Here is a 26,373-nt window from a genome sequence, read left to right on the forward strand (position 1 = left end):
GAACACAAGTTCATGAAAAAAGTATTATTTGTAACTTGAGTCTATTTGTCTTCATCCCTTTTTTTGTAATCAGCATATTATTCCTGCTAAAATAATATAAAAAAAATCACTTCTGTTCATCTTCTTTCTTCAGTTCTGCTGAAAAAGCTCAGAGAAAGATTTTAAATCTCAAAGTCTCTTCAATCATTCTTCATCTTGCAATAACACCATTTCCAGTTTGCTTGTAATGTCAATCAATTCTTTGCCAGGAGATTTAATAGACAGTTTATGCTTTTCTTGGGAATTTTGTTATCATCACTATAAAGATCTGAAACCCTAAACTGCATCAGTTTTCCCCCCAAGCTTATACTATACAAGCCTGATTTAAATATCTTTGAGCAAACCCAGCTCTTAACTATTAGTTGACTAATAGTATTTTAAATAGTTATGACAGAAAGAACTGGAGAACATTTCTCTAAGTCTATATAAAATGGCAACAGGAGTTAAAGAATTACTAGGTATGCACTGAAGACCTTAGTGGCTTTCACTAGTAATTCAGTACATTAGTTTAAGTTAAATGTTAAGCATGCTACTTCTTGCTAATATAAACAGAGCAAATTACAGATCTAAATGCAAGGGCAGCTACACTACAGACAAAATTCAAAATATTTCATAGTAATTGCTGCAGTTGATTTTTCTTTTCTTCCTCTGATAAAAGAATGAGAACAGTGCACAGTATCCAAGAACTTTAGTAGTCTACATTAGATGTACACTTACACTTTCTTGTAGCACAATCAATACAGGTATTTTTATCAGTAGGGTAAGAGTGGGAAAGTATTTAAATGTTATCCCAACTCATTAAGTACCTCAGCAGACTCATACACCTTCTATGTCGAAGCAAGGAGCAACAGTCAGGTTTGTTATCTTCTAGCTCTTCTGCTAGACTTTGCTTTTTTCTTTTGCTTCTTAATTCCTTTACGTTTCCTCTATGTTTTCTCTTCTCTCTAAAGGAGATATCCAATAGACTTATTATACTTATTGTCCTCAGAAAGAACATACAGAAATAACTGGCCAATGGCCAATCTCACAGTTTTATATTCTGTTAAGTTCAGTCAGGAACTTCCTATAGAGCAGGGTTGCTGAGGAAACAAGAGTATGATCTTGAAAGTGAACAGATTTTCAGAACAGAGTGCACATTTTGTTTGTTTTATTCTTGCTTGTTTTATTTCTTTTTTGTTGCTTCCATTAGTGACATATCAGTAGTGCAGTTAAATTACTGTTCAAACAAAAATATTTTCAGGTACTCAAAGCCCAATAGTGTCCAGTATTTTCCATCTCTAAGAAGTGCTCACCTTTCTTTACATCAAAATTTTAAAGCTTGAGGACTTCATGTTTCCCTTGCTCAGGTGAACACTGAGATTTATATATTTGATTTAAGTAAAATAAATTCACCGGGAAACTACATCTGGTATGTATTGCAATCAAAATATGTAGCAATTTAAACAGTAATTGAATTACTACCATCAAGATCTGGACTAAGGAGGAGAAGCTTTTTCTAACTACTAGTTACAACAAAATACACTGTAATAAAGAGCACTTGAATATTCTAGGACATCTGTCAGGGTAAGTGCATGTTCAGCATCCGAAGCTTCTCACAGCTGGTTTCAGAACAAAAAAAATGAGGGCTACCTACAGGGTGGTCCATTCCCTACATGTTTGGAAAGGCCTGAAGTTAAACTGAACATGTAAGCATGGCTCTAGGCTAAATGTAAATAAGTTTTCAAATACTGTGAAAGGACAAAACAGTATATGCATTCCTCAAAAACTTTAACCCAGTGGAAACACTGAGAATTTCTTTGCTGTCTGCACAGGTAAAAGTAAAAATGCTTTGTCTTATTCCTTATTCTGTTGCTCTTTCTGACTGTGTTGAGTGCTACATGTTGTAAACCAAACCAATGTACAAATTCATCTATTTACTCCAATAGATAATGCCTTCCAAATGGCTAGGTATGTGCACTGATTTATGCAATATACTGTGTAAGTCTGGCCAAGGCTGGAATTTGCAGTACCTAATCCTAACTATATCATAGAGTTGGTGTACAATCAATAGGTGTACAGAGGTTAGGCTAAGTAGGATTATTGCAGTAGAAAGAGAAATAAAAAATGCTCACCATTGTTGTAGGCTCATGAAAAACTCCACGAGGAGCAATCTCCAGAAACAGACCCTTCCTCAGTGGCAGTCAGCACTTAAATGGGATCTAGGAGAGGTGGAGCCAGACTCTACCCATTCTGGTAGCACAGGTGAATTGCTTTCACTTGTGCTCCCATGGCTGACTCATTGCTTGCCTCAGTTGGTCAATCAGATGTTTAGGCCACGATTAACAGTTCCCATACAGTTGGCATGAATCAAACACACTGGGGTAGGTGCTCTAGCTACAAGATCTCAGGAGTTAGCAGCCAGCAATTTCCATAGGAAGGAAAAGGCTGATAAGTATATATTTCTCTTGCTTGATTCTTGTCTAGGCAAAGTACTGGATTCTTTATTCCTACATATGCTAATACATGGCAATCCCATCAAGTGCACTGCAACAAAACTGAAGATAATCTTGTGTTGAGGTTTGTTTTATTCTCTACATACAAATATGGAGAATGGTGATTCTGTAATCAGACTCATGGAAATTTTTGTCTCTTCTGATGGACAATTGCCTGTATGCTATATTTTAACCAATAAGAATACCAATATACTGTACATCACTAAATAATTACAGTGAGAAATGCTTCTGAATAACAAATATCCCCCCAATCATCATTTCTCTCTTCAATACCTTCAAAATTTCTATGCGATATGACTCCACTGGTAAACCACAGACTGTGCACATTTTAAGGAGAAGGTGCCCTGATCCTCTGCTCAGAAGTAGAGGAGGAGTCTTGAATTCATAAAGCAGGGAACATTTCACAGCTCTATTGTCCAGGTAGGGGTTTAGTTATTTCAAAGAAGAGAGAGATAGATGCAATAAAGCCAATATTAATTCAAGAAAAACATTGTGGCACAACAATAATTAAGCAAAGATTAAGAAATTACTAAGTAATGAACAAATATAGCAAAAAGATAAAAATAAAGGAAGATTACATATGCAATGAAAAGAATAAAGCTGAGTAATTTTTTTTTTTTTAACTTATTGCCCAGTTTCTGAGAAAAAAAGGTAGTGCAGTTAAGTAGTTGACTTGACTCATTGTTTTTCATGGGAGCGAAAGGTCTTTTCTTGGTTGTTTTGTCATTGCTGTTGTTAAGGTAGTAAGCTCAGACTATGAGTATTCTTTAATGGACAAACAATCAATAATTTTCCAAGTCCTTGGTAGCAGTTGAAAATATCACTTGAATTTAATTAAATTCCCTTTTAAAGTGAGAAGAATAATCTGAATTTTATAACAAAACTGCTTCAAAGATCCCTACTTGTGTAAATATACAAAATTCCAATGAGTATGCACTTGTGTTCTATAGTACATATGTATAAACAATATTATGATAGAATAACTCACCAAAAACAGATGAATTATGTATTAATGTTATAGTTCATGAGTTTCTACAGGCAAAACCTCTTAGTAATTGGCAAAATGTGAAGAAGGATGCTTCTATTTCCCAGAGCTGTCAGAGGGCCTGAAATGAAGCCTTCCAATCTCACAATAAATAAACCCAGTGATTTTTCCAAAAAAAAAAAAAAGTTTTTGCTGTTGAATTTTCCAGAATTTCCAGGAGAACAATAGACCTGTTGGAACACATCCAGAAGAGGGCCACAAAAATGATGCAAGGATGGAACACCATCCCTATAAGGACAGGCTAAGAGAGCTGGGGCTGCTCAGCCTGGAGACAAGGCGGCTCTGAGAAGACATGACAAGGGGAAAAGGTTTCAAACTAAAAGAAGGAAGATTTAGACTAGATATAAGGAAAATATTTTTTAGAATAATGATGGTGAAGCAGTAGAGCAAGTTGCCCAGAGAGGCTGTGGGTGCTCCATCCCTGGAGACATTAAAGGCCAGGCTAGACAGGGCTCTGAGCAACCTGGTCCAGCTGTGGATTTCCCTGTTTATTGCTGGGGTTGGGTTAGATGACCATTAAAGGTCCTTTTCAACTCAAATGATTCGATGATAACTCAGTGACCTGGAGGCTGTAAAGGCAGTTACTCAAAATGAATAATTTGCTGAAGATTTATCAAAGTAATTTATCTGAGATCTACACAGACTCTCACTTCTGAGTAAGTACACCTAGACTGGCTCTGCAGTGTTGAAGAACAATGTAACTGCTCTAAGGTTAATATAATGGGCATAAATAAGCACATATATGCACATATTTTTGAGTGTATATAGACACACAGACATGCAATTCTTGTGTACTGTTGTGAGAATCCTTCTTTGTTTTTGTTGTCTCAAAGCTTGCTTCCTGAGGTATTTCTTGTAATAAGACTCTGATTGATTTGTTGAGGAGACAAGTGATGGGTGCTACCATATGACAATCAACATCACTTTGGGAACATTTGAAAGCCCCTTCCTCCAGAGTTGCTTACCTCCAGAAGAGAGTGCTCAGGAGTGTTTATAGGCAGAAGATCTGGCCTGTGACTAAATAGCTCCAGCATGCTATGAGAAAACTGGGGAATGATACCATCATGTACTGTGAAAAAATCCCTACTCTCACTTATCTGCTGGCAAGGCCCAGAAGGTGGAAACAAAGGAGTTTCTGCTGAGATCCCAGAGCCAGAAGTTGCCACTCCAAGGAGAGCTGACTCAATCACTTTGGATTTGAGCTGTCACTCTGAAGATAGCTGACTCAACCACTTTGAAAACACTGAAAAGGAGCCATCATTGCCATAGTCACCATCATCATCAGATCGACAACGCCCAATGACCCACCACTACTGAAAATCAATGGCTGAACTGTGAACCACACTGGATCCACAGTGGTGACTATGTCCCTATTGCTTCCTATAGAGATTCCTTGCTTCTTCTTTCCTATCGCCCTCCTCCCCTTCCCCATTACCCTAATTCACAGTAGCGTCCATCCTCCCCTTCCCATTTCCCTGATTAAGATCTGTAATAAACTGGTCAGACCAACATTTGAACCATTGTTTCTTAATCTTACACCAGATATACAGATATTAAAAAACCTTTTCTCCCTCCTAGAAATCAGAGCAAGACAACTGTACAATCAGTGAATGTACAGAATTTATAGTTATGAGGTATAACAGAGAGCTTAGCTACATAGTTATTACACCAAAGCAGAAAAGATAGGACACTTACCTGTATTCTGTGCTTGCTTGTGAAACTCCAGCAGAGCAGATCTCCAGAAGAGACCCTTTTCCACTGGTAGTCAGCTCTTAAATGGGTCTAGGAGAGGTGGAGCCAGGCTCCACCCCTTCCGGCAGCACAGGTGAATTGCCTTCACCTGTGCTCCTGGCTGACTCATTGCTCACCTCAGGTGATCAATCAGAGGTTCAGACCGTGATTCAGCAGTTCCCATACATGTACACAAAAAATGGAGAAAAGAAAGAGTTCCAGGTGTTCCAGTTTTGAACGTTGTTAAAAAAAATTTAAAATGAAATGCTACATAAAAAATAAGATGTTATCTGTATCATAAAATATAATTCATATTGAATACTTGCTTAGGCTTGCTCCTAAAATACTAAAATAATCACAATCTACATTCTATTTTTCCATAAAATCTATTTTTTTCATATTAGTCTTTCAAATATAAGTAAAATATCAGAAGTATCTTTAAAAAGTGAAAGTTCTTGTGGAGTACCTCAGAAATAAAAATATGCACTTCAGGTGACAAAAGCATATTGTTTGTTTGTTTGCTTGTTTTAATATATACCCAATTATACAGCACAACATGTCTCACATCCTTTAAAGCAAATATTGTCTGGAGATCTGAGCAGAGGTTCATATTTGATGGATTTTACAGAATGAAGTTTCCCAGACATTGAATTTTTATTTCTCACACATTCTTGTATAGCATCTTGGCATTAACAGATGAGTTCCTCTTGGAGATCTTGTGTACACTGCTTGTCTCACAGAACATTTGCATGTACAACTCACTAAATATGTCTCTTTTTTTAGGTATAACTGTTCAAATACATCATATGCTTCAGTGTTTTGACTTTACAATAAAAAATCTGGCCATTAGAGGTATTTCAAGCACTAGACTGAATTTTTTCCCATGGTTTCAAAAATATATGTGTGTATATATAGATTAATATATAGTCTTGATTTTCCATTTTCTCCATATGTCTATCTGAGACCATGAAATTCTTCATTTTTATTTGCATGAAGACACTAGTTAAAAGAGAATTAGTAAGAGCTCAACACCTTACAATAGTACTGCATGGACAGAAGTTACAGACACTTAAATTCACTTTACTTTTATATATACTTATTAAAGCATAAAATTTACATATAAGGGAACTATTGACTATCTGCTATGATGTCAGTTCTGGAATGTTATGTATATTATGCTCCTCGCATTATGGAGAAAGCTCTCTGTTTCTGTGTTGAAGATTACTGTGTGCTTGGCAGTGATGGTTGGCTTGATACCTAGTTATTATTGAACATCTTTTGCATACGCTCCAGTATATTAGCACAAAGTGAAATCAGTAACTTTTTTCCTTAGCATTGGCTCATAAACTACAGGAATCCAGGAACCAACTCTGACATCCAGAGGTCTGTTCTTACATAAGCCATGTTTCTCTGTTAAGTCTTCTGTAAGTCTTCCTGAAACTTTTTTTTTTTTTTTGTCCATAGACACTGACTACATTTTGGACTTGTCATCTTATCCATGCTTATGGTAGCCTCAGCAACATTTAAGATGAATAAACTGCTTTTGCTACAAAACGGATTTCAGTATGACAGGGAGTAGAAATATATAAAACAACTAGAAGGATTCCTATGAGTGAGTCAGTTTCATGACTCTAACATAAAAAATCATATTTGCTAGCAAAAAAGTTTTAAGCATGCCCTGCCTACTATGATCTGTCTCTTCAGTGTGTTGATAGATTTGTCTTTGAACAAAACAAGTTGTTAAGCTTGAAACATCAACGTGTGTCCATCTTGCACTTTAAAAAGCCAAAGCTATGATTATTATTGGAGGCATAAGAGTCCTTATCTCTGAGCTATATTATCGTGCTTTTGATAGCCACCTAGAATCTCTGTCCTACAAAGAACTACATTTTATTAATGAAGTTTTTCTGATGAAAAAAATCTCCTCCCAGCTCATCAGTACTCCAGGAATGTATATTGTTGAATCATTTCCTGTGTTTATGGGAGGAACAGGGTGCCACCTACTTGAATAGCATGTGAATACCACACAGCTGGCACTGTGCAGAGTCTAGATTGTCCCAAAATAGTTTCAGATAAATGTGGATGCCAATTAAGTGTGAGAAGAAAAAATATAAGAGCTTGAATAGACTTATGAGTAGCCAGCATATATGATTTTCCATGGTTTTAATTGCAAAATATTTCTGTATGTTAGGGGAAGTGAATGAGTGAAATGAGTGAAAAAGTTGTGAGAAGGAAGAAGAACAAGGTTAGAACATGAACAAGTAGTAGTTAGGAAATTGCATCATTTGTGACAGAAAAAAAAAGGCTCAAACAAACCTCAAAATGTAGACTTTATGTTTAAATTATATTTATTATATTATTTGACCAATTTAGGGAAAGGAATTAGACTGAGTTGCTGGAGCTAGCCACCAGCCAGCTGAAACTGTAGGAATGTCTGATAACATTGGCATCTTATTTTTCCTCATAAGCCTTCTCTCTTGTTTTTTCATGCCTGGGACAAGTTTCCTCCTCAGCTGAGGCTGCAGAAGTTGTATTTTACTAAACTACAAATCTCACACAGTTTAGGAAAGGACTTTCACTTTTCCAGTTATCCTTGTCATTCCATTGTCTCTTGCTACCTGCTAGAAGATGCCAGGGACAGATTCCTAACTATTAGAATTGGTCCACATTTTGAGCAGAAATTCCCAGATGAGATAATACAAGGATATTTGTGCTGTAAACAAAAATCTTTGAGAACAGTGCTAAACAATGCAAAACTTCAGTCAAAAGAGACATTCCAGTCATGTAGCACAGCAATGTTGACATAACAAAACCCACAGAACTTGAAAAATACTATATTTTTTTCATTAAAACAGAAGAAAATTCAGATGAAAAGTTTCAAACTGTGGCTTTATCTTCTATTAAAAATGTATAACAAGGAACTTGAAAAACCAGCATGAAACATAATTATGCTGGTTGCTGTTGCTGTTGCTGTTGCTATATTAATCAAGCACTGATCTAGGTATTCAAGCACTGGTCCAGGTACTCAAGAGCTTAGCAGAAAGTTGCAATATGGTCACCCCTAACTATTCCCAGGGCTGTGCCATACCACTGGTATTCAAAGTAACATTTTCTGGTGCAATTAGTAGTTAATTAATTGGTGGAACATAGAAGAACTGATTTAAGTTTCATTCCTTTCTTAAAGTCTATTAAATTTATTCAAGCCAAATTGTCCAGCATCAGTGCCTTAGAGTGTTTTAACCACTTGAATTCAGGCATATTTTTAATATATTGGATATTTTGTTATTCTCTCAGTTGGACATAATTGCCTCTGACCAGTGCAGCCTAAGCTTCTTTCTTAGCATTTCCTGCTTGCTAACTTAGGCAGAGAGTAGGAGTCCCTGTGCATTTTATCTGGAGCTGACACAGGCTTGATAATGCGACATGTTCCTTGAAAGTCAGTCATTGCAATGTTCATCTTCAATTCTAAATTTCCTACCGACATTGTTTGTACCATGCACCATCCCTGTCTTATTGGATAAATGACATACTTTATTTTGTGTTTATTTTGGTTGTTTACAGACTCTACTGCTGCTTTGCAATGTTAAGTAGTTTGTTGATTATCTTTAACTGTAAACATGCTTTTCAATTTGCTCTTTAAAAAGTCAGTGCTATGTGATTTTATATACTGCCCTGCATCCCTGTTTTTCCCAGTCCAGTAATGGCCTGTACATTAATCTTTTCAAAGTTATAACATTTCTTTCAGGTTTTACAGCTTACTATGCATCCCTAGAGTGAAATATAGAATCATTTGTGAGCGGCTATTTGTTATCTCTTCTTCCCGGATAACATTGATTTTATTTGTTTTATATTATTATGCATAAGATAGTAGTCACAATGTGTTTCTGTGTCAATATCCTATGAAAAGACAACAGAATAATTAGCTAAGTCAATGCTGTGTTAGTGATGTGCCTCATCTTGTCAATATGTTTCTATATCTCAGAATGAGATTATGAGGTTATGGGAACAATAGTAAAAATTGTCTTGCAGGGTCTTAAAGTGTTTTTTGTTTGTTTTTATCCTAATACCTTAATACTGTAACAAGAAGCTTGCTGGGACTATAATAATCAGTGTTCAAGATTAACAATATTGTCAGCTAACTAACATATACAGAGACACATGAATTAGATGGCCTATTCAGACTGCAGAACACACACTATTGAAGCATATGCTTACCATTATACTGGAAAAAATGTTTAAAGAATAGTAACAAAGAATGAGGGTAATTGTCTTGTTCAATCTTCCTATGATTTTAAAACCATGACAGTGGTAAAGGCATTGGGTAAAAAAATAATCTTGCACTATGAAAGGACAATGAACATATTTATAGTTTGCATTTGCTTGTCTAAAAGACTGCATTCTTATTTTCGAGAGTCTTCACTGACAAATCTTATCTTTGACTTCTATAAATAATAATATTCTTCGTAGCAGTTTATTTGTGCAGAATTGGTGATACAGAAAGATTGAATGTATGTGGGCAGAATATGTTTTTGTATTTAAATGGTGGCTCCTTGTTAGGCAAAATTTAAATTGAGTAAGAAATATGACAATATGACTTCTCACAGGTATTTATGAAAATTTCAAAATAGTTAGAAAACTGTAAATTTTCACCTTTCCTTTCTGCATCTCATCTCATGAATTAATTAATTTGATAAAGTGAAAACATCCTAACAATTCCTTTCTTTTCGCAACATTAGATCATGCTCCAAAGTCTAAGACTGTGAAAAATTCATATGTTTTTACTGTTGCACTTATAAAGTGCCAGTAAATTATACTTAATACAGCATGATTGACTGGTCACATCTATCTGAAGTACCACAAGTAGATCTCATGAAATTGAACGTGTATAAGTCCACGGGGCTGGATGATATCCATTCTAGGGTTCTGAAAGAGACGGCTGATGTGGTTGCCAAACCGCTCTCCATCATATTTGAAAAATCATGGCTGTCTGGGGAAGTCCCCGGTGACTGGAAAAAGGGAAACATTACTCCTATTTTTAAGAAAGGAAGAAAGGAAGACCCGGGGAACTACTGGCCGGTGAACCTCACCTCTGTGCCTAGGAAGATCATGGAGCAGATCCTAGAAGATTTCTGTGATCTCCCCTAAGGGCCAAGATAAAAGAAGATGATGACCTTTTCCAGTACACATTGCCAGTCAAAATCTAAAACAGCAAACAAAAAAAAATGATTTATTACCATTGCAGACCATTTCATACATAAATCTAAACAGCCAACAATGTGTTCAAAGTTTGATTCACATCTATTGTGATGCCACTGTCTTAAATTCTAAGAGATATGCAATGATGACAATCTCTAAATTTTCCCATGTTTCAAGAAAAATTGTCTCAAATATGTAATTGTAACTAAGTGTGTAAAAAAAACTTGGTAAAAGTGGTCTTTCTTTCTTTCTGCTCCACTTGTCAAGCTGGTGGGGAATGACAGAAAAATTGAAGTGCTGTTGAGATGAACTCAAAAGTCGTACAAAATATCAGTCAAATGAATTGTTTTCTTTTCAGTCATTTACAACAAAACTCTCAGATCTTCCTCTCCAGGAGGATTTTATTCCCTTTTTATAAATCTTACGAAGATCTTCCTTCATCTTTCCTTGTCCCTTTTCTATAATAATAATAATAGTCTAGATGGACACAATGCGTGTTTATAGTCTCTGTTTGTTATGTTGAGTGCAAGAATTTGAATAGAATGATAGAATCACAAAGGAAGGAAAAATCTTCTAAGATCATCCAGCCAACTGTCCACCTATCACCAATATTTCCCCTCCAAACCATGTCCCTCAGTACAACATCTACATATTTCTTGAACACCTTCAGGGACAATGACTCCACTACTTCCCTGGGCAGCCTGTTCCAGTACCTGACCACTCACTCAGAGTATTTCCAAATGTCCAACCTGAATCTCCCCTGGCACAACTTGAGGCCATTCCCTCTAGCTCAGTCCTATCACTAGTTACATGAGAGAAGAAGCCAACACCCACCTCATCACAACCTCTCTTCAGGTAGCTGTAGAGAGAAATAAGATCACCCCCGAGTCTCCTCCAATCTGAACAATCCCAGCTTCCTCAACTGCTCCTCATATGACTTGTGCTCCAGAACTCTCACCAGCTTCGTTGCCCTTCTCTGAATATGTTCCAGGGCCTCAATATCCTTCTAGTAGCGAGGAGCCCAAAACTGAACACAGTACTTGAGGTGTGGCCTCACCAGGGCTGAACAGAGGAACCATCATTTCTCTGCTTCTGCTGGCAACACTTTTTCTCATACAAGCCAGGATGCCATTGTGCCACCTGGGTACACCGTTGCAGCTTTATCAAGTTCCTCAAGCCACAACTAAATAGTATGATCATTTTTACTGAATCTGACTCCGAAGATCTATAAGATCACAGTTATACAAATCAAAATCTACAGATATACAGTTTTTCTTCCCCAGATTGTGTATTATACTAGGATTCCATAATGTAAACAGGATACTCTATAGGGAAAAAGAGAAAGTGGAAAAGATTAATAAAACAAAAATATATTTGCATAAATTATTAAATTATATCCTGTAATTTCTGAGTAATTATAATCCACAGCACATAAACTGACTATCAGTTATTTGACTTTCTTCATTTGATCACAAAGAGTAGTATTTTGTCGCTATATATATTGAAATTAACTATGCTAATTCCAGATCAACTCTTCAATTTATTGAAAACATCTGACATTTTAATCCAATTCTCAGGAGCTATTACATCCCTCTAACTTGCTGTAACCTGAAAATTTTATAAGGAAGCTCACCACTTTGAATGCAGTAATGAAGCATAAAATAGAGTCCTACACAAAATTACTGAAAACATTGTTAGCTGTGATTATAACCCAGGCACTAATTTTTCTTTGGATATATTTGTTAGAGCTGTAGTGTATTCAGATCTCATTTGGTAAGAGAGCTTCATTTTTCCTCTTTCCATCCCTTCCTTCTCTTCCTTCTCTTCCTCCTTCCCGCCTTCCCATGCCATTCTAGAAAAAACCATACCAAATTAGGCAAGGATGGAAAAGTAATACAAGTAATACTTCTTAATACATGTTCATCCACTTTAGACTTATAGGTGAAAGACTTCCTGTGTGATCTCCATATTATTGATTATTTTCTCAGGTTCTTATTCTTTCAGTCTTTTACCTATCCTCTGACTTGACTCCATTTTTTTACTTACACCAATTTTAGATGTATCTTCCAAAAAAACACATCAAAAGGCCATTCAATTTTCTTCAGACTGTTCACTTTTCAAAGTAATTAAGGATAATGTCAAGCATGCAGAATTTTATAATATGATCTGCAGAAAGTGTTCTGCTCTGCATTGAATATTACTATTTTAATCACTTATTTTTATATCGACATTTCTAAAATTTAAGAACTAGATGTAGCTATCTTTCCTTGTATGCACAGGAACACTGCAGCATTATGGGAAAGATTTTGGCTGATTTATTGAAAGTAAAAAAATTGTAATATAAGTTCTAGTTCAAAGCAAGTCAGTATTTACACATGGAAAGTTAAATATTTGTAAATTAAGAAGGCTGTCATTCAAAAGAGATGGCTGATATTCAAGGTTAAAAGTTGCTTGCAGATAGAGGCCAAAGCTTTCAAACTGTTTCCAAAAACAAGGAGACAAAGTCCCTAACATGTAGCTGTGATTTCTTAGCTATACAAGAAATCCTGCTGTTACAACTGATTATTCCTTTAGGCAGTACAAATACAACTTGGAACTGAATGTCAGGAAAACAAATTTGTTAGAGAACAGCACTTACAATATCTGCACCTGTCCCAAATTCATAATCTAAGTAATTATTGTTTTTAATACTTAATGCATCTATTCAGTTCATTTCAATCAGACTAAGTATTGCCATTGCTTAGCAGCTAAGCACCTAAGATGCTGAAAATTTAAAACACACAGTTGGAAACTCAGAATTTTTCTGTGAAAGCTGTTTTAGTTTGTGTGCATGTTGCATTCACAGGCTCACTACTACACCTCCAGTTTTCCTTTTCATAGAGTACAGGTAGAGTTTGTCTAAGAGAAACCTGGACTTTTTCTAGTCACAACTGAAAGAGTCCGTTCCCTGTTTAATGCTATTAACAGCACCTTCTTTACACATACTCCCTTCCCTTTTTTGAAGGCATGATAGGTCTCACTCAGTCTTGGATTCAGATTGTCTTCACAGTTCATTGCTCTAACTTATGAGAAAGTCAGTCCTACTTTTAGCTTCAGAAAACCTACTACCAGTATAAATAAGAAAAACAACTCAGCATATAAACTGTTTATTTTCTTTATGAAATCCTTCTTGGGTTCTGGTCTTGTTAATCTTTCAGTCAAATACCTCTTGATAGTACCACAATAATAATTTGAGGGACCAAGAGATGTACAGATGGCCCTTCTCTGAAATTATATGGTAAAGTAGCCTGAGGGTCATAATTACGTCTGAGGGTGCTGCTTTTGCACGATATACTCTTGCATCAGCATCCGATGACTCACTAAATATACCCAAAATGAAAGTCAAGTTTTGGATTTTTGGTGGATTAATGTTCAAGGAACGCATAGAGTCGTAGGAACACATTAGGTTTCCAGGCTGGAAAACTTTTTGACCGGTTTACTGCCATCATATGAACATCAGAAGTGAAGGTTGCATATAGCTTTCCCTGAAAAAAACTGATTTTAGTCTGTTTTTGAAAAAGTATGAAGCAGTAGAGTGAAACCTGCAGTGTGCTCTGTCTGCTGCTTGTCTTCCATCCTCTGTTGCAGTTTTGTCACAAAGGCTGCCATAGTTTGAATTGAATTCACTTAGGCTACTTTTTAAGGACAACTACGTAAGGAATAAGCCTAAAATGAAGATATGTAGGCCTATTATATTCAGGGTTTTTTTTTGTGCATTTTACTTTTAATATGCTGACTGCAATAAGTTTGGCATGTTGAAAACTCAGAGTATCTTATGATTTTTAATGTTCATCTCTCAGTGTTAGGAAAATGAAGATGAAAATTATTATTTTATGGGCCATTTGCATTTCAAAGAATAGTAGTGGTTCCTTGTTCCCCGTCACCACCCCCCACCGCCCTGCAAAGCAAAGTTTCAGTTTTATTGAATCTAAGGTACTTTCTATCCAACAAGCTGTATTTGACAATCTTGGCGAAGTCTATTGAGGACTATAGGACGCACTGGAACTTGTTTGTCAAGACAGTAAGGTAAACCATGTTAGATGTCTTTAATATCAGTCCTTTATTAGTACTTGTCGTCAACAAAATAAAGTTATCTGTTTTGAAATAGACCTCTTTTCTACATTGTTCAGCATAGATAACTTATCTAAGCCTGTTTGTTTAGTAGAGAATCACAGAATAATAGAATGGTTTGGGTTGGAAGGAGCCTTTTAGATCATCTAGATCCAAATCCCCTGCTATAGGCAGGGATATCTCCCTCTAGACCAGGGTGTCTCATAGCCCCATCTAGCCTGGCTTCAAATGCTCCTAGAGAGGACGGGGGGGAGGGGGGGGGGAAGGGGGCGAAGGGGTGAGGGATGGCATCCACAGCCTCACTGGGCAACCTGTTCCAGTGTCTCACCACCTTCACAGTAAAGAATTTCTTCCTAATGCCTAGTCTAAATCTACATTCTTACAGTTTAAAACCATTTCCCCTTGTCCTGTCACTACATGCCCTTATAAAAAGTCCCTCTCCAGATTTCCTGTAGGCCCCCTTCAGGTAGTGGAAGGCCTTCAGCTATTGAAAGGACCTTATGAGAATGAAAGAACCTCATGAGTTAGTCACACAGTAAGAATTATTCATTGTTTTGGTGACAAAAAATATTCTTAAGAATTTTTATTTTTAGTAAAGACAGCTCATTCTGAAACAATCTATAGCTGAAACACTGATCACTGTTTCTTCTCACAGTTATAGTCTAGATAAAATCTGGCAATGTAATTGAAATAATTTCAACTGTGATATGGCAGGAAGTAAGAAGATATTAAAAAAAAAAAAAGTCATCTTGAACTTTCCCCACAATACTTTTACATTTTTTACTTGCTATTAAATTAAATCACTCATTTGAGCGATGCTAAATCAGAAACTTTCCTAGAAATTATTGTTCAATTATAGCTGTGCATTACTTCTTACAGAAGTGTGCTTAATAAGTGGAAACATATCCACTTTCTGAATACCTAGAAGCCAAATTCACTGTTATTTTGCTTTAGTATCATCAAGACTCCTGTATGACTCGATGAGAAAAATCTCTTTTCCATTTTCCACTGGCTACAGTCTTCTCCTGGCTCAACGGTAATAGTTGTGGCATTATGCCAAGGAAAGAGTCAAGTTCATCCTTGTTCCCTTGTTCCATTGAAGAGCTATGCTTTCCATTTCACAAAGGAGGATTTCTAAGTGGTTTCTCACTGAAATGAATCTGTTCAGTAGTAGCAAAGAAACCAAATTTCTACCATATAGAGAAATTTCACTTTAGGACTGTTGAATAATAGCTAAAATATTATAATCTATTTCAGTGTATATAATTTTAACTTTAAGTTGAGTAATTTGCAGTGGATATTTAAAGATATGTCCCTTAATGCTAGTCAAAATAAAATTTTCCCCTATAGTGTTTATCACTGGCTGTTAAAGTAGTGAGCTTCATATGCTTCATTTCCAGAGAGCTGGAAGAGTTCCTTCTGAAAAGGCATCTGCTAAAATATTTTCTATCAAGTAGAAAGGAAAAGATCTGTTCCAGTCAATTATTTCCCTATCCCTCCTATCTTGATGATCTCCAGCACCATATGGAAGCCATCATTGTTATAAAGTTAAAATCGTATTTGTAGCAGACAAACTGACTCCGAATATGGATTTTATTTTGGACACCACTACGTGTGATACGCATACTATAATAACCCTTTTTTTTTTTTTGTACAAATTTCCATGGTAATTAGAATAAAATATATTCTCAGAAAGAGAAAGTTAACAATTGTCCAGTGATCTTGATTGTAATGTGAAAAAATTAAAAAGTGGGAAATTTTTCTTTATTGTAGTGTATTTGTAAGTTTTATTAAACTAAAGCACACAGCAAATAAATAAATAAATAAATAACAAGGACATATCATTAATTTAAATCCCTGGTGTGGTAGTGGTAACACTCTCAATATTATAGTAACATATTAAAAATGGAGGAATGGTCTTTTAAGAAAATACTAAATCACCTTACAGATCTTTTAGTGCAGGAAGCAATAGAAATGAAAGTTTTCAGGAGGCTGTTCATTTAGCATCTTAGTAAAGTAAGTACTTGAATATGAAAGTATGGATAATTTCACATTATATTTGTGAATGTTAAATTTTTCCCAAGGTAATGAAGTTTAATTTGCAGCAATTCCAGACTTGTAATAACATTTCAGAGTTCACTTTTTTCCACATGTATTCCAAGATTCTTTCTTCTACAAGAAGTGATGGAAATCCATGAGGTGTTTAGTCACCAGACATATTCCTGGTTTTAATTCAGTATCTATAACTGACTCATTGTCTGACGTGGGTGAATGTGAAGTTAATATTTCAGACATTTCAAGTACTAACCCAATAAAAAGTAGGAATTTATTGACCGTCAAATGCTCAGCTGGAATGTCATTTCTGTGTTAATCAATTGAAACTGAAAATCAGCTAGGCTCAAAGATCTCCAGCTTCAATCAATAAAGTCCAGCAAAATTATGTTGCTGGTGTTACAAATTTCTGAATTGAATTTTGGGTTTGAGGCAGAATTATTAAAAGCCAGTAATTCATGAAACTTGTAACAACAAAGATACAGTAATTGCTTCTTAAGTGTTTGAAAATATTTTTTGCTTTTCTTAAAATTTATTTTCATGACTGATATAGAAATTCTATGATTAAACACTGCAGGATTTTGAGTTAAATAGAAACGGAGTGCTGACCAAAAATACTGTTTTTGTTTACCATAAGACATTTAAGTTTGACAGGGTTTGAAGAGTTGGCTTCAACTAGAACAGTATATGAGAAATGGAAGAGCTAAGTGCAATCCAAAGATTCAAAACTCACTTTGAGAAGTCTAGAATAAAGTATCTTTATTTAGCATATTTCTAGAAAAACAAGGAACATGGAATAAGTTTTCTTGATGAAATTATTTTTGGAGTAGATTTCCTGTTTCCTAATTAATGTGTTACAAAGGGAATGGGTAGTTCAAGGAAAGACCAATAAAAAGTCAGTTTTTCATTTTGAATTTTAATAGTGTTGTGTAGGGAGTGATTAAAAGTGGGCTGCACTTTTCAGCAAAGTTATGATAATATGCTTATTCGCAAGGCCTGGATTTAGGGAATATTTATAATAGCTTTTCCAACTTGAAGTGGATGAATACAGAAAAGTCTAGCACTTCCCCAGAGCAGCTGGATGGGAAGTAAGGGACAGAAAAGTGTATATAGTAAATTAATTAGGTTGGCGGGCTCTCAGGGGATAATCTTTTTACAATGCATGATATATTTTGTGACCTGGCAGTGTTCTCCATCTGTTCAACGTACATTCACTAGGGTAGTGAAACTTTTAAGATTCTTCATAGATATCTGTAGTTGGAAGGGAGATTTATTTTGCAGATGGTTTTACAGCAGATCTTGTGGATAGTTTAATTATGTTAATAGTTAAGATTTACCCCCCCCCCCTTGCAATTCTAGTCTACAAGCAGTAAAAATCAATAAACTCTGGGGCCTTGTTGAGATTGTGGAGGAAAACAGGGTTACAAACCTTTTCAAATTACAATCAACATAATGCTGTTTCAAACTTATTCTTGCTACCCAAGTTACTCCTAACTAGTATTTGTGGTTTGTCTTATTTTTTACAAAAGGGAGGAAGTGTCTGCAATAAACATGCCATCCAGATGTGCAGAGATGGGAGCAGGAAAGCCAAGGTACAGATAGAACTGAACTTGATGAGGAATGTTAAAAATAACAAGGGATTCTAAAGATACATTAGTTAATAGAGGCAGGCAAATAGAATTTACCCCCTCTGATAAATGTGAAGGGAGAACTGACTTCCACAGACATAGAGAAGACTGAGGTATTCAACAAATTCTTTGCCTCAGTCCTCTCTGACAGTCAGGATTTCTAAGCCTCTTGTCTCCCTTAATATCTAGGTAGAAGTCAGGTGGGTAAAATCTCTCTCACTGAAAAAAAGTACGGGAACACTTCATGATATCAAATATGCACAAGTCTACGGGGCTAGATGACATGCATCCCAGGGTCCTGAAGGAATAGGCTGATGTTGTTGCCAAAGCACTCTTCATCATATTTGAAAAGATGTGGCTGTTAGTCAAAGCCCCTAGTGACTGGAAAAAGGGAAACATCACTACTATTTTCAAGAAAGTGAGAAAGGATGATCTGGGAAACTGCAAGCTGGTGAACCTCACCTTTGTGCCATGGAAAGTCATGGAGCAACTTCTCCTGGAAGAGATATCAATGTACATGTGAGGTGAGGAGGTGATCTGAGACAGTCAGCACAGTTTCACCAAGGGCAGATAGTACCTGATCAATCTGATGGCCTTGTAATGGAATAATGGGTGGTCAGAGGAACAGAAAGTGATGTTATCTGTCTGTATTTGTGCAAGGCTTCTGACATGGTCCTCCATCACATCCTTGTCTCTATATTTGAGAATTATGTATTTGAAGGCTAGATTCAGCAGAAAAAGAATTGGTTGGATTGTTGCAGCAAGAGGACTGAGGTAAAGGGATCTGTGTCCATATAGAGGCTGGTCACGAATGGTGTACCTTCAGCAAGTTTGCTGATGACACTAAGCTGAGTGGGGCAATTGACACAAGAGAAGTAGCGGTAATCATTTGGAGGGACCTGGACAGCCTTTAAAAGTAGGCCCACATGAACTAATGAGATTCAAGAAGGCCAAATGCAAGGTTTTGCACTTGGTCAAGATAATCCCAGATAAGTGTAGACTGCTAGAAGAATTCATTTACAGCAGCTCTGTAAAGAAGGACTAGATCTGGGGCCCCTAACATATGAAAGATATGAAGCTGTTGGAGTAGATCCAAAGGAGGGCCATGAAGATGATCAAAGATCTGGAGCATGTCTCCTATGAAGAAAGGTCAAGGGAGATGGCCTCATTTAGCTTGGAGACGGTCCTGGGGAGACCTCATTGCAGTACTTGAGGGGAGGTTATAATCTGGAGGGAAATCGAATTTTCATGTAGTCTGATAGTGATAGGACAAGGTAGAATGTCTTTAAACTAAAAGAGGAAAGATTTAGGTTAGATATTAGGTGGAAATTCTTTTCTCAGAGGGTGGTGAGACATTGGAACAGTTTGCTCAGTGAAGTTGTGGATGCCCCATCCCCAGAGGTGTTAAATGCCAGGTGGGATGAGAACAAAAACACAAATAAATTACAAACGGATACATTGTTCATTCACATGACTGCATGGACCACGTTATTTGTTCCTGAGACTGTACAGCCATTGCTTTTACAACACAATTGTAATGAGCTTGTCTTAAACTTTGGTAAATGTAAAGGCTGTTGACATCGTTTTGAAAGAATGATGAAGCATAAATCGAAGTATATTCTATATTATTATCTGTTCATGGTTTCTGTCTCAATTCAATTCAAACTATGTTTCACTGTAGTTTTTTTAGTGCTCAGAAGTACTAGCCAAATTAAGCCAAATGTTTTCCAAAGATAATTTTGCTGCCTTCTTTTTTGGTGAAGGACATGCTCCTAATTGTAACTATTGCAGTGCCTGAGTGTTATTTTGATCTCAAATTGCTGAGGATTATCTGCAAAAAAGCTATGTGATGACAGCTAATTTCAACTTTTAATTTCAACTCAGCCAAGAATGAAAACAAATTTGCTGTAATACGTTGAATTAATAAGCTTATTTTACCCACTTGTATATTGCCCTGTTTTAAATGGCTAAAATCTAGTTCTACCTAATTAATTACATAGTCATAGATCTGTTTGAGTTGGAAGGGAACTTTATTTTAGTTGAACATCTAGTCCAACTTCCCTGCAATGAACCTACATTTAGGTCAGGTTGCTCAGAGCCCTGTCCATCCCAACCTTGAATGTCTCCAAGGATGGGACATGACCACCTCTCTAAGCAACCTGTTCCTGTTACCCTTATTGTAAAAAAAACGTTTTCCCTATAACCAGTCTAAAGCTCCTCTATTTTACTTCGAAGCCATTTCCCCTTGTCCTGTCACTACAGATCCTGCTAAAGAGTCTGTCCACTTCTTTCTTACAGCTCCCCTTTAGATACTGAAAGGTTGCTATCAGGTATGCCTGGAGACTTTTCTTCTCTAGGCTGAACAGCCCCAGCTATCTCAGCCTGTCCTCATAGGAGAATGGTTCCATCCCTTTGATGATTTTTGTGACCCCCTCTGGACATGCTTCAACAAGTTTATGTCTCTCCTTTACTCAGGACTCCACATCTGGTACTCCAGGTGAAGTCTCACCAGGACAGAGTAGAGGGACAGGGTCACCCCGCTCAACCTGCTGGCCATGATTCTTCAGGTGCAGTCTGCCATACCGTTGGCTTTCTGGGCTGTGAGGGCATGTTCCTGGCTGGCTCCTGTCCAGCTTGTATCCCCCAGTACTTCCAAGTCCTTTTTGTCAGAGCTGTGTTCAATCCTTTTGTTCCCTTTTGTTTGCTTGTACTAATAGTGGGAGCTGTCACAACCTGGTTGCAAGACCTTATACTTGTCTCTGCTGAACCTCATGAAGTTCAGATCCATAGACAGTGTTATTATGAAGCCATGCTGCTTTAATTTTCAATTTGCTTTTAATAGGAAGAAGTACATGAAACACAAGATGTTCACTATTATTTTTTCAGGAACTGTGTATAATGTCTCTGCAAAGAGGGTGGCCATTTTCTGTTTTATACATATGAATAGTAAGTCTGCTTCCAAACCATATATGGCTTTGTTTAAAAGGAGTAGGTGTTTTGTAGAACAGAAAATACATAAATAGAATTAGCCCTACTGGATATTATAAAAGAAAATATAATCATGTTTGAAACATGAATTTGAATATCAGTTTCAAATTTTACATTCATTGGACAAAAAGTACCTGTACACCTTAGCATTTACATGCACACTCACTCAAGATATTTATTTTATTTGACAAAACATGACTTTTAATTCACTTTATTCATTAATTTATTTATTTATAATTATCATTTCAGAAATCTGTTCTGGCAGACTAATTTTAAGGAATGTTCCAGTAATGCTTTTTTTTTTTTCCTTATGGAATCATTACATCAGGTGGTCAAGTACAGATTGCACATGTCCATAACTAATTAAAGTACCCTTAGAATTAGAAAATGAAGGCTGTCATTAAATGAATCCAGTTGTGTGCCAAAGTTTCAGTGTTGATGAGATTCTGAAGTAGATATGAACACAGAATAGTAAATAACATTTTGTGTTTGCAGCTGTATAGTCAGTTCTGTAGAACATTACAAAACTCCATTTACACAGACACACTTAAATTCTGCTGAAATAATTCAGATCTCAGTTACAGCACTACACATCCAATACAACTCCATTGTCTCCTGTTGGATTTCTTCCAAAGAAACTGAGATCAGTGTTTGGCTGGCTGAACTTGTGTGATAGCCCTGGCAGTGTTAACCTCCCCTGATGTTTACTGCTGGCTTCTGTAGCATTTCAGCAGTTCTTACAGTGTCTTTAGAAGGATAATAAATACAGGGGCCTGACCAGTTCTGAAGCTCTGTAGGGGATGGTAGACCAGAAAAAGAGTTGTTAGGTATCTCTTGCCCCAGGATATAGTTGCATTTCTGAGATAAGTATCAAAGAATTTATTATTTTAGCCTATTCTGAAATTTCATTCAGTTGCTGACAAAAATTGCCTGTTGGTTAAACAGTGAGAAACAATTATTTTAGATTCATTGTGGTGAAAGTAACTTGAATTTGTCTTAATTCATGACTCCTTTACCACCTCCCTCAAATAAACATTTATTCGAATAAAATTCACTCTTTCCTAGAGAATCTTGATCATATCACCTAATATTTCATCTGAGTATGTAGTTTGACATCTGCCGCACTGCTGAGGTACTATCTATGACATTTTATGGTTACATAATGGCATGGAAAAGTAGTTAAATAACCTATTGCTAGTAAAAATCAGTTTCAATAAGAAATATTAATTTTGTCAGTTAAGGTGATATTAACTTTCACACTCTCCACCACTACTTTTTTTTTTTTTTTTACCCTAGATATATTTCTGTTATCTTGTTTGTTGCTTAATTTATAGATAAATTTGCAAAAGTTTGTAGAAATGCACATTTTACATGTACTGGCCATTAGAAATAATATTTGAGCTATAGGATTTTATGTTGTATAATCCATGCATATTAAGAGAAATAAACAAACAAAACCAACAACAAAAACGTAAAGTCAAATTTTAAAACATTTGTCTTATGATATTGAGATCAGTAGTGTGTCAGCATACTATGTAGAGAAGAGCAGGCTCATAAATACCTGACAAGATTGTATTAAACAGATAATGGTCTTTACTCATCATTGATTGAGGGCTACCTCAAAAGTAATGCATCCTATTTTATTATCTTGGTCCACGACATGAGAGGTGGATGTAGAGGATAAACTTTCTTACCAATATCCCATTTCATTCTGTTGCCATATGACAGATTATGCTGTAACTGAAGCCGTGAAACAGTGGGTTACCGTTTCTGATGAAGTTACTTATGAATGTTGCATACAGGCTCTTGTTCATTGCTGGCAAAAATGCATAGCTACTGATGGTGACTATGTTGAAAAATAGTGTTTTGTAGCTGAGAATTTGCTTATCAGCTAGTGTTTTGTGCTCTTTGTGTCTGTTGTAGTTTTTGAGGAAATAAATAGGAAGCATTAATTTTGGAATGATCTACATACATATAGTCAAGAAAACTGCATGCATTCTAAAAGAAGCAAACAAACAAGACTGGCCTAATCAGTAAGAGACGACTTAAGGTTTCATCCTACTTTGGTTGCAGAGTGAAAACTGCTGTGGCAATACAAAATTATCTCAGTTTGATATTTTGTTTTCTTTTTTTGTTCCCAAAAGATCAGATGAGTCATCAGTTACAAAATCTGAGAAACACTGTTTTGACAGACAAGCTACTGTATAGAAAGAAAGAGGGCCCTTCTCATTTTATTAGCGTGGAAATGGTATAGCTCAAATCTGGTTAAACAAATCAGAGTCATTTGGCTAACATGAGTTTATTGAACAATCAGTTGTCTGTATTCCAGGTGAAAGTTCTCAGTAGGGACTGAGACATCTTAGGTTCAGAATCTGAGATGCCTGAAGGAGGTGATTTGTTTTGGTTAAATATGAAGAAAGGCATATAAAATCCATTCATATCTCTCAGTTATTTGTAAATTTTGGGGGGATTCAAAAGAGAAAATGTGAGGTGCGTATTCCTAAACAGTCTATTTCCTTCTTCTTCCACCAAATGTAAACCTCTAATGTTCTTTCAGTAGGAGGTACATTTTTACTTAGAACTCTAAACTCTATTTTTTTTTTTTTTTCAATTGGGATGCTTACTACTGCAATCATTAATTTTTATTTGTATGTGTTGCTTTTGTTGTTGTTGTTTTCCCCATAAGAACCACATGTCTGCTTGAATATGGATTTATCAAAGCATCCTTATTAATTTTCAAGACCTGCTTTAATAACATCATTGACTTCATTATATCCCTAGATATTTTAGTAGATTTTCCGTTTGTCATCATTCAGAAGTGAGTGGTTTTGAAACAGTCTTTGAGTTCTCTGGTGAACAATATGTTTAAAAAATATTTTTTGTAAGAAGTTATGCAAATACAGAGTACCACAGTTTTGTTAAAAAGTTTAGATTCTGAGAAAAGACAAGAAATATAGGATGGACTGAGGGGCTCCCTTTAGGTTTTATATATATATTTATATATTTATATATATTTATATGTTAATATAATTTGTGCTTCAGCAGAAATGTGAGTTTAATTTTCAACAGTGGAATACAAACAAGCTTGTAAAATATAAATGGTACTATTTAAGAATATTACTTCAATTTTTTTGAAAGTTTACTAACTGCATTTTTCTGGTAAAATAAAAGGATGCACTAATGAAAACCAAAGTCTCTGCCACTAGAAATTCTATAAGTAACACTAATAAGTGAAAACCAGGAAAAGTGACTCATTTAATTTGTGTGCATTAATATATACATAACCATTAATTTCCTGGAATTTCATTCCGGTGATGTGAATATAAACTATCAGTTGTACACAGCTTAATACTTTCTTGTTTCTAATTTGCTCTGAGAAGTGGGTATGAATGTGTGTGGGTGTGGGTGGATGTGAGTGTGGGGGTATGAGGGTGTGGAGGTGGGCAGCTGTGAGTATAGCTGGTGCTTTGCACTTTATGTGCAACAGGCATGTTGGAAGAGTATAAGCCATAATTACATATTAAGTACAAATTTTGTTAGAAGGGAATACATTAGTTGGGAAAAGTAACTTTTTGTACCATGATGGAAAAAATTTGCACAGTTCTATTAGCAGTGTGTGAATTTAGAGAATGTTAAAATCTGTTACTTTTGTTTCACATTCAGAGCTCTTTCTAAACTGTAGCTGGATTCAGATTACCTATTATCTTGCAATGTTAAAAAGCTAAGTAATAATATGTTCTTTTGTGTAGCTATCAGATGTATGTACTTTAATTTTTCTCCTAGTAAACCAGAATAATCTTCATGAAGAAAATGAAAGTCGCATATAAATCTTATACTCTTAAAGAAAAATGCATCCCCACTTCCACCCACTGTATATTTGGTAAGATTCTTGCCTTAGACTATTTTTCTCTATCTTGACAAAGATTCATCTGACTTCCTGGATGTTACCTAAGCTTAGTTCTGAAATTATATTAAATGTAAATTGGTTGAAAAATTGATTGGGATTAACTAATGCTGCAGTTTTCTTTCACTACCACAAAGCACATCTTTCAATCTGTCAGCCAGAGAAACAGTGATTACTCTGATTAAAAAATACAGTTCTGAGAATATTTATATAGGATAGATATATATATCCTATGTCTTATTTTTTTTCATGCTCTGTATAAGAAAACATCCCTCATCTGTAAGACAATTTTTAATGGGGAAAAAAAAGAATATCAAAGACTAATTAACTTGGTAGCATAATGATATTGACAACTAGATATGCTTGAGGAAAATCTATTAAGTGATTTACATTTAGTGATTTTTTTTTTTTTCAGTAAAATGAAAATTTTTAATCTCTTGTTATGTTTTCAGAAAACTATTATTTCCTCAGTATTAGAGAACCCTTTGTGTATTTACATTTTAGGAACAATCAAAAAAAAAGCTATTTGTACCACAGAGTAAATTTAAAGCAGATGACAGACACCCAAGTAGCTAAATAAAATTATAACATTTAGTAATAGAACACTTTACTTGACACAAAGCTGGAAAAAGGTAATGGAGTGAAAATGAGAAATTTTGAGTTATTTATGTTGTCCTTCCTTCTCAAAAAGGAATTAAGTTTATTAACTTTATTAACTGGAATTAACTTTTTAACTTCAGTGACACTGTTATGGTTTATCTCATCTCTCTTTAAATTGTCTTCAATTATTTCTATTTCTTGAACATGGAAGATGATACAATCATTTGTGAGGTGAAAGTAGATTTCTAAGGATCTTTCCTTAACAAAACACTTTTCCATGAGAAAAGTATTTTTTTTTTTCTTAAGACATAAAGCTTTACAGGAAAAAAGGACCACAGAATCACAGAATCACTCAAGTTGGAAAAGACCATCGAGTCCAACCACAACCTAACCAATCATACTACCCTAACTGACAACCCTCCACTAAATCATGTCCCTGAGCACCACATCCAAATGGCTTTTAAACACATCCAGGGATGGTGATTTAACCACCTCCCTGGAGAGCCTATTCCAGTGCTTAATAACCCTTCCTATAAAGAAGAAACCGTAAGAAGTAGTTGCATTCTATAGAATGGCTTAGGTTGGAAT

The 26,373-nt window shown here is 35.7% G+C and overlaps 1 long non-coding RNA gene across 1 annotated transcript; it reads right to left on the reverse strand.

Annotated features, from left to right (window-relative positions):
• Positions 1 to 447: 447 nt before the first annotated feature.
• On the reverse strand, positions 448 to 5,307 carry LOC149918223 (uncharacterized). The gene is made up of 3 exons (XR_016466449.1): positions 5,272 to 5,307; positions 2,151 to 2,237; positions 448 to 983 (listed from the first exon to the last, which is right to left on the reverse strand). It is a non-coding gene; the product is annotated as an uncharacterized LOC149918223 (long non-coding RNA).
• Positions 5,308 to 26,373: the final 21,066 nt, after the last annotated feature.

Source organism: Phasianus colchicus, chromosome 4 (genome assembly GCF_987193195.1).
Source record: "Phasianus colchicus chromosome 4, bPhaCol1.hap1.1, whole genome shotgun sequence".
NCBI lineage: Eukaryota > Metazoa > Chordata > Aves > Galliformes > Phasianidae > Phasianus > Phasianus colchicus.